At 41.5% G+C, this 15,298-nt stretch overlaps 1 long non-coding RNA gene across 1 annotated transcript; it reads left to right on the forward strand.

The window, feature by feature from the left end:
* Window positions 1-7,359: 7,359 nt before the first annotated feature.
* LOC121100485 lies at window positions 7,360-8,494 on the forward strand. Its single transcript, XR_005832259.1, has 2 exons — window positions 7,360-7,425; window positions 8,195-8,494. It is a non-coding gene; the product is annotated as an uncharacterized LOC121100485 (long non-coding RNA).
* Window positions 8,495-15,298: the final 6,804 nt, after the last annotated feature.

The raw sequence follows: 15,298 nt of genomic DNA on the forward strand, positions 1-15,298 counted from the left end.
ATTCATTCAGCTGTTGAGGGCTATTTTCTTTTCAGGTTTTGGGATTTATGAATAAAAATCTTTAGTTTTCTTTTTTTTTGTGATATTTTTGGCTTTTGTACCAGGGTGATGCTAATTTCATAAAAGGAGTTACAAAGTGTTCTTCCCCTTCCCCTCATTTGCAGAAAGAATTTAAGATGCCTTTCATTGTTTGATAGCATTTACTAGTGATTCCATCTGGGCCTGGAGTTTCTCTGTGGAAAGGATTTTAATTGCGTCTTTCAAGACATTTGTCCACTTCATCTAGGTTTTTGAGATTGTCATCAAGTGGTTCATAGCACATCGTTCTTATTCTTTTAATTTATATGAGATCAGTTGTTGTGTCACCTTTTTCATTTTGATACTAGTTTGTGTTTTCTCTTTTTTCCTTTCTAGAGGTTTTCTAATTTTATTAATCTTTTAAGAACCAGCTTTTCTGGTTTCATTAATTTTGTTGAATGTTTGCCCATTTTATTTATTGATTTTTCACTCTTTCTTATTTCTTTCTTTCAACTTACATTGGATGTAATTTGCCCTTCTTGTTTCAGCTTCTCAAAGAAGTTTAGATCATTAATTTAAGACTTTCTTCTTTCCTAATGCAAGCATTTAAAGCTATAAACTTTTCTTTAAGCAGTTCTTTTTTCAAAATCTCAGAAGTTTGACATGTTATAATTTTATTTTATTTCAATTCAAAATACCTTCTAGTTTCCCCTACTATTTCTCACTTTGGCCGTTGAGTTATTTAGAAGTATGTTGTTTAGTTTCTAAACACTTATGGGTTTTCCAAGTATGTTTTTACTACTGACTACTCACTAAATTCTGTTATGATTTAAAAATACATCTATAGGATTTTAATCCTTTTAAATATTTTGAGACCTCTTTTATTGCCCAGCATATGGTCCGTCTTACTGAATGTTCCATGTACACTAAAACAAATATATATTCTGCTGTTGTTGAGTGTGTGGTCTATAAATGCCATTTAGGTCATGTTGACTGGTCAGGTCATTCAAGTCTTCTTTATACATAATGATTTTCAGTTTACATTTTTATCAGTTACTGAGAGAGGAGTGGTATTTCCAACAATATTTGTGAATGTTGCTGTTTCTCCTTGCAGTTGTCACTCATGTGTTGTCATTGGGTGTATACACATTTAAGGTTGTTGTGCTGTGTTGTCCTCTTGATCCTGTGATCATTATGAAAGATTATTCTTTTTTTTTTTTTAAGATTTTTTATTATTTGAGAGCGAGAACATGAGCGAGGGGGAGGGGCAGAAGGAGAGAGAGAAGCAGTTACTTCTCAGCAAGAAGCATGATGTGGGGCTCAATCCTAGGACCCCAAGGTCATGACCTGAGCCAAAGGCAGATGCTTTACTGACTGAGCCACCCAGGAACCCCTGAAAGATTCTTATCTCTGGTAATTTTCCTTGTCCTGTAGTCGCTTTGATATTATAGACATTCCTGTTTAAACTTCTTTTTAATGAATCATGCTTTCCTGGTACATGTTTTTCCATTCCCTTACTTTTACCCTAGCTATATCTTTATATTTAAAATGCATTTCACATAGCTAACATCTAGTTGATTTGCTTCTTAACCCAGTCTGAAAATCCCTGACTTTAATTGCAATGTTTAGTTTTTTCTTTCCTCCTTTCTTTCTTTCTCTTTCTTTCTTTCTTTCTTTCTTTCTTTCTTTCTTTCTTTTTCTTTCTTTCTTTCTTTCTTTCTTTCTTTCTTTCTTTCTTTCTTTCTTTCTTTCTTTCTTTCTTTCTTTCTTTCTTTCTTTTTTAAGATTTTATTTATTTATTTGAGAGAGAGAGAGTGCTTATGCACTCAGGAGCCGGGGGAGCAGCAGGCAGAGGGTGAGGGAGAAGCAAGCTCCCAACTGAGCAGGGAGCCAGACAGGGGAACGCAATCCCAAGACTCCGGGATCTTGACCTGAGCTGAAGGCAGACGCTTAAACGACTGAGCTGCCCAGGCCCCCTGTTTAGTCTATTCTTAGTAAATATATTTATTGCCATGGTTGGGCTTGAGTTTAGCGCCTTATTAGTTGCTTTTTATTGGTCCCATCAGTTCTTTGTTCTTTTTCCCCTCTTTTCCTGTCTTCTTTTAAATTAACTGAGAATTTTTAGCATTGATTTAAATTAGTAACTATACCTGTTTGTTTTACTTTTTTAGTGATCTCTCTGGGTTTTGGCATATGCATTTTTTTTTAAAGATTTTATTTTATTTATTCGACAGAGAGAGAGACAGCCAGCAAGAGAGGGAACACAAGCAGGGGGAGTGGGAGAGGAAGAAGCAGGCTCATAGTGGAAGATTGGCATATGCATTTTTAATCTGTCACTATTTACCTTGATGCAATATTATACTACCTCCTGTGTCCTGTAAGAACTTTAACACACATTGTACTTCAGTGTCCTCCCGCCCTTCCTTAGTATTCTTATATACTTTATTTCTCCATATGTTATAAACCTAACAGTACATTCTTAACTATTTTTGTTCTAACCTATAATGTATCTTTTTTTTTTAAAAAATTGAAGAATTGATGAAGTTTTGTTTGGAATCCGTTTTATTCAACTCAAAAAACTTTCCCATAACATTTTTATGGTACAAGTCTGCTGATAACTTTTTTTAGTTTTTGCTTGTCTGAAAATTTCTTTATTTCATCTTTATTTTAAAATATTTTTGTGGGATATGGAATTCTAGCTTGACTTTGTTTTTACTCAGTGCTTTAAAGTTAGCTTCGTGTCTTCTGACCTTCATTTTTTTCTGGTGAATGGCCAGTGATAATTCTTATCTTTATTTCTCTGTACATACTGTATCTTACTTTTTTCTCTGGCCACATCTTGAATTTTCTTTATTATTGTTTCCGACAATTCAAGTTTGACATCTATTGGAGTAGTTTTCTTTATGTTTACCCTTAGTGGACTTCATGGAGCTTCTTAGAGCCATCAATGTATTTTTCATCTAATTTGGAAAAGTTTAGCAATTCTTCAAATATTTTTTCCTGTCTTTCCTTCCTTCTGTGATTCCAAATATACAAATGGTAGATCTCTTGATATTATTCCACAGATCACTAAAGCTATATTCAATTTTTTTTTTTTTTTTTTTTTTTTTTAGCTTTTTTCCCATCCGTTCTTTGTATGGATAGTTTCTGTCTTCAAGTGCATTTGTCTTTTCTTTTGTGGTGTCTGTTAAGGCCCTGCAGTGACTTTTTCAATTCCAGCATTGTATTTTTTCAGTTCTAGAAATTCTTTTCAGTTCTTTCATAGTTTTTGATTCTCCTATTATGTTCATATTTTTACATCCTTACCCATATTTATAATAAGTGTTTTAAAGTTCTTGTTTATTAATTCCATATTTGTCACTTTTGAGTTTGTTTCTATTGACTTATTTTTTCCCTGCCTTTTTTTTTTTTTTTCATGTTCAGTACATTTTAATTGGATGCTGGACATGGTGAATGTTATCTTGTCAATTATTTGAATTTTGCTGTCATTCCTTAATAAGGATTGAGTTGTTTTTTGCAGTCAGGTAATTTAAGATCAACTTGTTCTTCTGGAGCTTGTTTTTAAGCTTTGTTAGGATTGTTCTAGAATACTCTGTGCCCTAGAACTATTGTAGCCTTACTCTTAAAGCATGATCTCAGGGTCTCTATTGAATGTCTCACATGTCCAGTGAGGATTCCCCTTCTCTTCAATACCCTGTCCCACAGATTACAGTCATCTCAGCTTTCCTGAGTGCTGAACTCTGTCCCCTCAGCTCAGCAAGGCTCTGTGCTCTTCTTGGGTTTTTCTCTTCCCAAATCAGCAGAAAAATCAGATAGTCACCAGCTATTACAGGATCACCGTGTGTGTTTCCATCTCTGAGATCCCGGTCCTGTGCAGCACGGTTATCCAGTGTCTGAAAACTGTTGTTTCATGTATTTTTCCAGTTTTCTGATGTGTCTTTCATGACAGGAGGGCTAGTTTGGTATTAGTTCTCCATCAAGACTGGAAGCAGAAGTAATAAATGTATCATTTGTCATTATAGGAAGAAGCATTAGAGCAAGGAAGTCGACATGACTTAAGAAATGAGGAAAGTGCATATGGGTTGTAGCCCAACAGAAGTTGTTACAAGATAGTACATGCCAGTAAGGAAATCAAAATATGTGTCAGAGATTCAGAATAGCCCAAGGCTTTCTAGGGGAAAAAAATGTAAGAATCATAGAATAATATATGTCGTGTATCCATTAGTTAAACACTGTAAGTTAATTTAGTACCTATTATTAAGCACCAGACGTAAGTAAGGTATTATGCAAGACACTGTTCAATGTACTGGTGATTAACCTTTTTTTAAAGTCAGATATTCAACATTTCAGGTAGTTTAGGGAGTGCAGAAATAGAACACGTATACCCACCCGCCATTAAATTAAATTAAATTCCTTATGTATCTTGTCAGAAATTGGGTGGCTGCACAATGCTGAGGCAAGGGCAGCTTGCTTTTCCGCGACCCCTGATCCCTAATGCAGGGCCATCTCTAGGATGTGTGGTACTACTTTGCATAGAATTTGGTTCAGTATTATATTACAAATTCATGGGTGCCTAGGAGGGGTAGTGGTTTGTTAGTGACATTTTACAGTATCGGGTAGAGAAAAGGAACTTACACGTAAGCTTGTCATCCATTCAGTGCAAGTGAAGATTATTCATAGTGTCCAGGCACCGTTTCTTCCTTCTCAGTTCTAGAAATTCTCTCTTGACTCTCTTTCTTGTCCTTTATTTTCACATGTACCGCTTCTGGCTAATTATATATCTTCTATGAGAAAAATGTAGCAATGCTATTATTACTCATAAAGCCACGGCTCTTTGAAATCTCTTTATATCGAAACAAAATAGATTTTCTTGCCTCCATAACACTAATACTATTAATTTACTACTGGCTATATTGTTACTCAGGATGCTGCAGGGTTCATTCTGCCTTCCATGAATACTGGCTTCCAAAGGCTTACAGGTTGTTACTGTGTTTCACTGACAATGACCAAATATAAGTATTACCCTGAGTGTTTGGGAAAATCTGAGTGGTAATTTATTTTCTGGTCATATTAAATTTGCCATTTGGGATTTTATAGCATAAACATAGAACAGCACATATTCCAACCAAATGTTTTCTTGAACTCTTGAGGCTGTAATCACTGTATTTCTGGAATGTGGTCTCTTTTCAGTGTTGACTGCACCTTTGCTTTCTACACTCTGGTCCCAGTGGGAAGAAAGGCACTTGTCCTTTCTACGCAGAAGCTTCTAACTGCCTGTCTCTTGTCGATTTAGATAACAACACTGATGTAGAATAATTTCTTAATTACCTGTATTGATAGAAGGGGAGAACAGCAACCAGGATCACCTAAAACAGCAAACAAAATGCCAGTTTAATTTAGGTATTTTTTCCCCAAATCTATTTTCCTTGGAGCAGGACCAGCTACATAATCTGTGAGGCACAGTGTAAAGTGAAAATGCAGGGCCTCTTGTTGAAAGTGAACAATGTCAAGACTGTGATGTCAGGTTCGTGGGTGGGGGTGAAAGACTTGTCCTCACTGAGACGTGTCCTCTTGCCACCTGCCAGAAATACCATGATGCGGGGGACATGCAGTCCTGACCCCAGCCTTCCCTGTACCACACTCAGGCCCCTCCCAGCACAGTCACTGGACAGGGACAGGGAGGGGAAAGCGGGGGGGAGGGGGGCAAGAACCAAATCAAACACAAGCAGCAGGAGAGGACACTCTTGAGGCTACAGGTCACTGAGGCATGCTCCATTGTTTCATTAGACCGCTTACAAAACAGAATCTAAGATGGCAGCCACGAGCATTAAACCCCAAAGTGGGACCCTTGAACATAAGGCTCTGTGTGACTGGTTACACTCCATGAAACTGTCCCTGCGTTGGACTTGTACCAGTATGTACTATCCATATCACATGATCATGCGGGAAACACCCTCGAATCATGCAGATTGTGACAGGAGAAACAAATTTGTCAGACATAATTTTTAATTTGGATAACCTTAACATGGGATATCAAGAATTAATAGTTTAGAGTTCAGTAAATTCATTAGTTTCCTCTGACTTCCTACTGTTCAGAGCCACAGGCTGGGGTGTGGAGCTGGAGGAGGATGGCCAGGAAAGACTGTCACTCTTCACTAGGGTCGAAAGGTACAGGTGTTGTCCGATCAATGGTGTATGCTATGATAGAGATAGAAACAAGAACAATAGGAAAACTAGGAGTAAAGAAATGAACTTCGATGGGTCTTGTAGGAGGAAAAAAAAAAAAATGACTTCAGCCAGGCCAAGATGGATGGGGTGGTATTTCAACTGTCAGAGACTAAGGGGCAGACCTTCCAGGCCAAAAAGACAGCATGAGGAAAGGCAGTGAAAAGGAGAGCATGTTGATAGATATGCCTACATGCTGGGACTTTTGGGCCTTCTTCTGTTGTATTTATTAAACATCTATTTTCCAGACACTGAGCTAGCTGCAGGGTGTATAGGAATATAGGATTAGGATTCAGACAAAGCCACATGTGAATCATAACCCACCACTTCCCAGCTGTGTGACTAGAGACACCTTACTGAACCACTCTGAGCCTCAGTTTTAGTCATCTGTAAAATAGAAACATCCGTTCATAGAATTTTTAGAGAGATTATGAACGAGATAATGTTTGTAAAATACTCTAACTAGCACCCTCAATCCTAGTGAAGGAGACAAGCAAATATAAACAAATAATTGCAATAATATATGCTTTGTGCAGAGGGTTCTTGGAAGAGCTAATATTTGACCTGGGGGCTGAAGGGTAAGGATGCATTTATAAGCCAAGGGGAAACAGGGATTCTTCCTAGGGTGAGTTTTGAAAATGAGGAATCCCCTGTATGATCTGCGCTGGGGTGGGAGGCACAGAGTAGCTATCAGGAAGAGAAGGGTGACGCTATGTATATATCTATAGATAAGGACAAAAAAATAACCTTTCGTCACCACCTGCACACCACTTCTAGCTGATTCAAAGTATCAGATTCTTCTGCGGAAAAGGTAAGAGACCTTCTATGCTAAGTCCTTCCTCAAGTAAGAGGTAAAGAAGTTTGCCTGAGAGCTTCTGCAGCAGATGTTCTGTATGTTTTCTTCCTTCCGGAAGAAGTCTGGAGTTAGGATAGAGAGAGAGACAAACTCAATGTATTTACTTATCCCCTCCTCAAATGGAACATTTGCTTAGTTGGCACACATTTGACAAGACACAAAAGGCCGTTTTAAAAATAGGCATCTTCAGGGCCTTGGTTGATGTGTTCCACTGTGTGCCAGGTGCTTTAAAGTGTGTGTCTTGTTCTGTCTTCTTCTTCCAGACCGAACACTTGCCTTTGCAGACTCAGTTCCAAGACAGAGAGGTCAGCGGTCTCCAGCACTCTGTAAGTAACATGGTCCTGCGGGGGGCGGGGGGGGGGGTCTGCCCGGGTGGAGCTGGTGGCTGCCATGCTTATTGAAATATCATTTGATTTCCATGAAAATTATTTTTTTCACCTCTCTGCTATCTGAGCATCCACAGTATGATTTTGTGAAGTCCTTGAGCTTGCTTGCCCGTCTTAGAAGTAATGGAGTTTTATGAAACCAGTAACCGGGCAGAGGGGTCAGTACCAGAGACACCACAGAGCATCTTGGAGGTTCATTTGATGGTGTCAGTGGGACAGCGTTTCTGATTCTCAGTTATGTTGGGCATATGGTCAGATACCAGTTCATTTCACTGTCTTTTCCCGAATTCCCCAGCACTGAATGCCAGGGTTTCTTTCAGTTCTGTTTTGGCTGTTGGATGCGATTCTCTGTATATTTCATGCACACATCCCAAGCTTGAGGCTTGCTGAGGGACTCCGGAAGGTCACAGCCTTGGTCTTCCCTAGTTGAACGGCTACCAGTTCCGAATTTCGAAACCTGAAATTGACCATGGTCCCGTTAGTCATAACTTTCTCTTTAGGAGCTGCTGTGACTCTCACTCAGGTATTGTAAGCATCGAAGGACTGGAAAATGAGAAGTTGTTGGACTTTACCTTGCCTTTCATTAGCTTGTGAGATAATGAATCAGAGACACAGACTATAATCAATTCGGTTCTTGCCTGTTTTTACCAAAGTGCTAGAAAAATGCAAACAGCTGCTCTGCTAATGTAAGCAATATTTGAATTTTTAGAATGGACTAAATAGCAGGAGATTGGACTATGAAGATGAGAATCCCGTGGGGGAAGACGGGACTCAGCAGATGTACCCCCTTTACAGTCAGATATGCTACCAAGACCGGAGTCCTGGCAGACATCATCAAAGCAACGACCCTGACAGAGTCTACATCAACCCGCGAGAACATTACGTGTGATTTCCCTCTCTTTCTGGTGGATGTCCTGACAAACGTTTAATCACAGACCGGGGAGAGAAACTGAAGCCGCTGGTCATGATTTTATTCTCTTTCCTATAAAACCACCCCAGTTTACCTGTATCAGAAGTCGTGATGAATGGCTTGGAGCCAATAGCGAATTTCTTTCCTTCCTTAAGAGTTCCTTAGCCACCAGCTGTGTTTGTGAGCTTGACAGTAGCTTTGCGTGTTTCTGTGACGATAGTGTTTAACTACTAACATTGGGCCTGGATGGCGTGTTCATTCAAACAGAGCATCCGCGTGCGATGGCAGCCGTGATTCTCCAGAAAGAAAGGCCCCAGCTGGGAGTGTTAGCCTTGCTCGGTCTTAGGCAGGCCAGCCTATTCATCTGTAACTCAGATGAGCAGAAAGAGCTCACAATCCATCTCACTCATCATTTCGTCGGGATTTGGCTTTCCCGGACGTGCTTACTGCAGTTACAGTACCTGTGCAAACAGGAGGCCTGGGGAAAGAGGCAGAATGTGCTCTTTATCCAGAACAACAACAACAAAGCGGTGGAAACCCTCAAGCCTGTGATAACTGTAGTCCGTGTTCTTTCTTGATCACTCGGGTCCCGAGGGATACGTGTTTTGTGCCGTTCTCGGCCTGGTCTGGATTAGAGCGTGCTCGCCCAGGTTCTGCTCTCGCCTGTCGTTCCCACAGTTCTGTTCTTTCCTAGCCAGATTAGCCTATTTCCCCCCTATTAAATTCTAAAAGCCTTGTCTAAGTGGACAGCCTTGAGCCCTGTCCCTCGTTTCTGTAGTATTGTATGTGACAAGCTCAGCCTGCACTGCTGAGATTCCTCCCAAACTAATCCCACCCACACGGGCTTCGGCCACCCCCGGCTGCCTCTACTTCTCATCCGTATTTTATCTACCTCAGAAAAGCCTGCTGGAAAATCACCATGAAATAACTCCTGCTCTTAAAAGCCAGGTAGAAAATGTGAAAATTTTTTTTGAAAAGTGCCACTTCCGGATGGCAGATATGTCAGACCCCCATGTTGTCCTTTATCCCCCCACCCTCTTTTACCTGGTCAAGAACAAGAGTGAAGGCATGCTAAAAAGCAAAGAATATAGTGCCTGACTTACCAGTGCAACACTTCGGTGCCTGCAAATATCCGTCTTGAGTTTTCTCACTCCCTTTTGCCAGCGTAGCCTCACTGAGATTGAAGGTAGGACTTACAGCAGGTGAGCAGAAGTGGGGGGCCCAGGTACCGCGCAAATGTCGATCACTGTCCTCACATCTTAAGGAAAGCATTGTTTTACTCTGTGTTCTGGGAGATGAGAGGTATGTCACAGATATTAAAAACACTACAGACTTGTCATATATTAAGAAAAAATGACATAAGTACTAATAAAAGAGTACACGTTTCCAACCTAAGTTTCAGAGGGACAGGAGCATATTAACCTCGATTTCTAATGAGATACCAAAGATACCTGGTGATTGATGTGTTGGTTCTGGTTCCTGCTTGTCTGTTTGTTTCTGTTTTTTAGTTGCCACGCTCTGAGACAAGTTATCCAGATGGTTCTGCAGTGGTCACACGGTCTGCCCCTATTGCCTGGGTCACCCACAGTTCTGGGAGAACAGATGCTTAAACTCTGACTCAGCACTGTAGCAAGTTCAGAGGCTCTGTGGTTGTATGGAATTACAGGGTAAATCCCAAGGACCCTGTCACTGTGCTACCTCAGTTTGAGGTCACTGCCCTTTGTAGCAAGATGGCGCCGAAAGAGAATATTTGACTTTATTACCTGGAATCCCATCAGTGAATTACTGTAGCTGAAGGTGGAGGAATTCTTGCAGTTGTTTCCCGACAGAAAGATGGCTCTGGTCCGAATTCTCCTTGACAGTGAAGTGGTTTTTTAATAAATGCTAGATGTTGCAAAGAAAGAGATACGGTGGTATATCACCTCCTTTAGAAAGCTTTAAAAATGTCTTACCCGGTAAGGATGGCTTCTGGGGTCCTGCTGGGAAGCTGGTTGCTGAATTAGCAGCGCAAAAACTTATGTCGGACCTTGGGGGGAGTAAAGATGTCTTTATTTGCACTAGATTTGGAAGGGCTGGGTTTTAGGAGCCTTTTGGCCTATCTTCAGAGCCCTCCCTACCAAGAAGAACCCACTATAGAATTTTTAACATTTTGTTGTAGTTCTGGAAAAGAAATTTCGGGCTGTAGACAGCTCTCTCATAGCCGGCTAGTTCACTGTCCTCTTTGCTTCTCTGTCAGCTACAGCAGTTAGTTCCTGAACGGACTGGTAGATTTTATAGCTGTTGGCCCTTTACATGGGTCAGAGAAGCGCTGTAGTTGTTTATCCTGGTGTCTCTCATCTGTTCTGAGTACTGAATGGAACAGAGAGGAGCTTTGGAAGGGTTTGATGAGCCAGCCCCCTCACAAAAAACGCCATCCGAGATTAGCCTGCTGATCTCCAAATTTGAAGCTTAGACGACTTGATGATGGCGGTTTAAATTTGGAAGTTAGACTCTTAAAGGTCAGTGAGTGATACAATCCACAGCTGATACTAGGTACTCTGGCCATAACTGGTTTACTAGAACACACGGAAACAGAAGTAAATCCCCAGAGTGCTTATCCGCTTACGATGGCAGCTCAGCGTTTCCAGGGGGAGTGTGCGTGCTCCGTCTCGGACACGCAGCCGGGGTGGCCTGTTGTGCAGGCAGCCCAGGCTCCAGGAGCGGGCGCCGGTGCCGTAGTAGCGGGCCGGTGCCTTTGCACACCACGCCGGTCCAGCCTCTGCACCGCCCAGGATTGGTCTGGCCTACTGGCATAGGAATTGAGATGGATTCTTAAACGGCAGTGATTCGTTGCCCCTTCTGTGAGGGTTCTCCTATCCTTGGCCTTCATATATTTTCTAAGTTTGAAGAAGTTTGTGCTTTTTGAACTCGTAATATAAAATTCTTACCTGCGGTAGACCTCCCTGTAGCACACACGTGGTAGATACTAAAGAAATAAATGCCCCGTAAGCTAAATGAGCTGGTTCCCTCGTAAATCTCTTGTGGCCTCATTTACTCACGAGGCTAGCACAATGTCTTTGTCCGTCTTTTGAGGATGATTTCCTAAATTCTCTTTCATAGCAGTCTAACATTCACTTTTGTTTTTCGTCTACACTCTTTCCCTGCCCTGGGCTGGCCTCCTGGTACTATTCTTTACATACAATAGAGCCTTCCTTCCAGGTGTCAAGGACAGGCCAGACGCCAAGAACCAGAAGAACAGATTCCACTTCCAACTTCCCCCTTTCTGGCCGCGGAAACCTGGACAAGTCACCTAACCTCGCTAGGGCATCCGTTGCCTATTATCCGTAAAGCAGAGATTACCTTCCCTGTCAGCCTCTCAGAAATGTGAGAGTTAACAAGATAATAACAGATGGGAAATTAGAAGTTCTCTTCAAACCGAAAAGGCCTGTGACTCCGTTGTTATTAAATGTTGAACCTAAACTTCTAAGAGCTCACCAGCACTGGGGAGAACCAAGTGGTCCCATGAAAACTTCAATTTGACCCAATTTGAGTAGAGCCAAGTGCAAGGGGACTTGCCCCTTCCTTTACCGTGACACCTGTTTTGTCTTGTGGAAAGCTTGCTATCTGGAGCTTCGCCTTTCAGGCTTTGTCTAAAGTTGCAGGTGCGAACCAAGAGCCATAACCATGGTTGCTCTTGGTTTACAGGTTACTACTACCAACAGCTCCATCACTGAGTTTGCGGTATGAACAGGATTCCCGACAAGTCCCGTACATGAATCCCCGCCCGGACTAGGACCAAACTCCTGGGTTGTCCCGTTGCCAGGAGCCCCTGTGGGGATGGAAAGGCTCCCAGTCCTGTGCCGTACCCCCACAGGCGTGCTCATCACCAGCCAGCTCTTCTTTCAGATCGGCTTCTGGGGAGTGCAGTTAGGGAATACATTTTCTTGATCGTCTTTTAAAGGAGGTCTAAGAAAATACATAGGAAAAAACCCCTAAGAAATGTTTATTAAAATGAAAGGAAGCACATATGCTCATTTTTACTTAGTTTTTACTTAATTTTGCTTAGTTTTTGAACTTCTCAAAATGCCCAGAAAGACTCTACTAGATTAACTGTAGCTGCAAAAACAATCAAATAATTAAAGTCACCCCATCCCAGTTGGGATATTCAAAATAATTTGGGCACAAACTTCTCTCTAACCTTCAGCTTAGTTCTTTGATACACTGATTGCTCTGTTTAGTGTGTCCCATCTTTACTGAACTCCCAGGGAGAGGGGGGTAGATGGCAAACTAGCCAGCTTTGGTAGAAAACCAGAAGAATAGGAAGAGTAAGAAGTAGAAATGTCAGAGCCCCCCACCTTCCCCCTCCCACCCGTGACTCAGCCTTGTGCTTAACTGACAAGGTTCTTCATTCTTGGGCTGTGTGCAGATCTAGGAGGACCAGGGACTTCCAGTTCTTCTGAGAAACCAGAAACTGCTATCTGCAAGCCTATTCAACTATAGACTCTGCCTGAATTAATTTTATTATACCTATAAAGGAATTTCTATTTCCTCCATTAAAGAAAGTTATTGTGAACTGGACTTGGCCAGTTTGGTCACTTGCAAGGATTAGGTTGTTCTGGTAGCCTTCAGGATGTAGAGGTGGGGGAGGCTGTAGATCATCTCCCACCCCCACCCCCAACCTCACCAGGTGGTTCTTTACACTGCAATCAGCTTTTAGACCAATTTCTGCATCATTCATGTTTATAAGCAAGCAGGGGTCCTGTCAGAGTCAGGCTGTCCTGTAAGCTTGAAAATGTCCCAATTCTGTTCTTTTGGGGAACTCAACAATATCTTATGCAAAATGTTTATTAGAAGCAAATCCAATAATATTCCAGTATGTTCAGTGTCAGGCGACCCAATTCCGTTTCACTGCTAGACACAGGTCAGTAATCTAGGGATCCGGGGCTAGTGGGCTTGCTAAGAGTCTCATACCCTATTGAGGGAAGGGCTGGAGTGCCCTGCAGTGTTTGGCCAGGCCGTATACCTTTACCATTACTAATTTGGCCATTGAACAGAATCATTTATTAACAAAGTCTCTGGTGTTAAACTGCAGATAAAGCTCTTCTGGTAGAAGCCTCTAAAGTGACTAGAGTTTTTCAAATGCTAACAACCTTTGGAGGATGTTATTCCCCCACTAGGATTCTTCAAATATTCATTAACCTCTCCCAGAGTGTTTATTAAGACTAATTAAAAATTTCCAAAATAATTTAAATTACATAGAATGTAACAGAATTTGTTAAGGATTCCTCAGGATATCACACCTGCTGACATTTCTCCTTAGTGACAACCTTTTCTTTCTTGGCCGAAAGGGGGCAGGGGAGGTACCTGAGAGAGACAGACAGACAGAGGGGAGAAGGGGCCACTTAAAATTCGCAGTTGAAAAAAAATTTTCCATTCACACGCGCAAAAGAACCCTCACATCTGCAAACATTTCACTCTTTCAGGCTCATTTTATCGTATTTGCTTTAACGTTATCTCTGCAGAAAAGGTTAGAGGTGGGAACAGAAAGGTCATATTTACCTAGATAGTCAAAATACATAAAACATTAGGTTTACTTCTACTGCATTTTCATTACTAGGTGAGTTATTCTCAAGTTTCAGTTTGATTATGGCGCCGAGTAAACTAGAACGAAAGAGAATGTCAGAACTTCCGATGACCCCGCGTGCTGTGTTATCACACAGTTTCACCTGAGAGCATGTGTGGGAGCTCCTTCTACATCTCAGGGAGAAGGGAAACCGCCGTGGATAAACACGAGGATTCTCCACGTCATCGCTTGGCAATAACTCCCTTCCATTGGTCCATTCCGAAGAATTTTCTAAGCAGTGTTTGGGGTCTAAGGCCATGATATGTATCAAGTTACATACCTCCCTGCACCAAAAAGAACTAGCTATATTCTGTATTCTTTACCAAACAGTTGTCCTCTTGAGGTTTTTCCCAGCAGGATCCTTAGTATCGTAGCCTGAAGTGGTGGTATTTATCATCATGACATGGGATTGAACTGTGACAGTCAATTAAAGGACACCTCGAGGGAAAACTCCCTGGGAATCCAGAACATCAGATTTGCTACACTGGCTTAGAACTGTGACCCATCCTGCTACCAGTAGGTCTGACAGCCAGGAAGAGATGTTTCCTGCGTCTCCTCCAGAGGTTAGGAATATACCTCCAACATCCTTAACGTCCCATAATAACTCACAATAGATCTGTGAAGCCCAGGGTTGCACAGGATTTTCCAAGTGATGAGGTGTCACTGTTCTGGGTTTTAATAATGTTTCCCATAAGGACCAGTATTTTTCCTTAACCCGCCCTAGCACATTGATCAGGCTAAATTATTCCTTGCTCAAGTCATGTTCATAGCTCAGTGTCCATCATATTTTAACTATAGACAGCAGTATTTTGTCCTAAATGCGTTGGTTTGCACTTCCCTGCACTGTGGCTCGTTTATGCCTCTGCTCCTTCACGTGGTCTTATGAGAACTTACTGTGTATTTCAATACCCAGAAGAGCATTTGTCGTCTTAGGTTTCATTGTGTACTTGAAATTCCAAGTCCTTTGTAAAAAAAAAAAATGTTAAGTAGCTGGTGTGGCTACTGGATCCTGGATTATTGCACTTGTCCATCCAGAAAAGTTCCTGTTTATCCTCTACCTTCTGTTTCTATTTCTAAGCCAATGCTTTAAGACATAACATCTGCTCCAGCCTAGTCCCTCTCTATGTGGTCTTAACGTCTTAACTTCTGTACTCCTTGGTCTTACCCTGGAAGTTTGTACTCTGTACCTCACGGGGCTTTGTGGAGGGAAAAATAAGATACTTAAGGGTTGTCTTCAAGAGAGGTCCTACTTTTAAAGTGATTCCATAAAAGCCCCTTGGCTTAGAAATGAGAAACTCTAT

This window comes from Ursus maritimus, unplaced genomic scaffold (assembly GCF_017311325.1).
Source record: "Ursus maritimus isolate PB19 unplaced genomic scaffold, ASM1731132v1 scaffold_4, whole genome shotgun sequence".
Classification (NCBI taxonomy): Eukaryota; Metazoa; Chordata; class Mammalia; order Carnivora; family Ursidae; genus Ursus; species Ursus maritimus.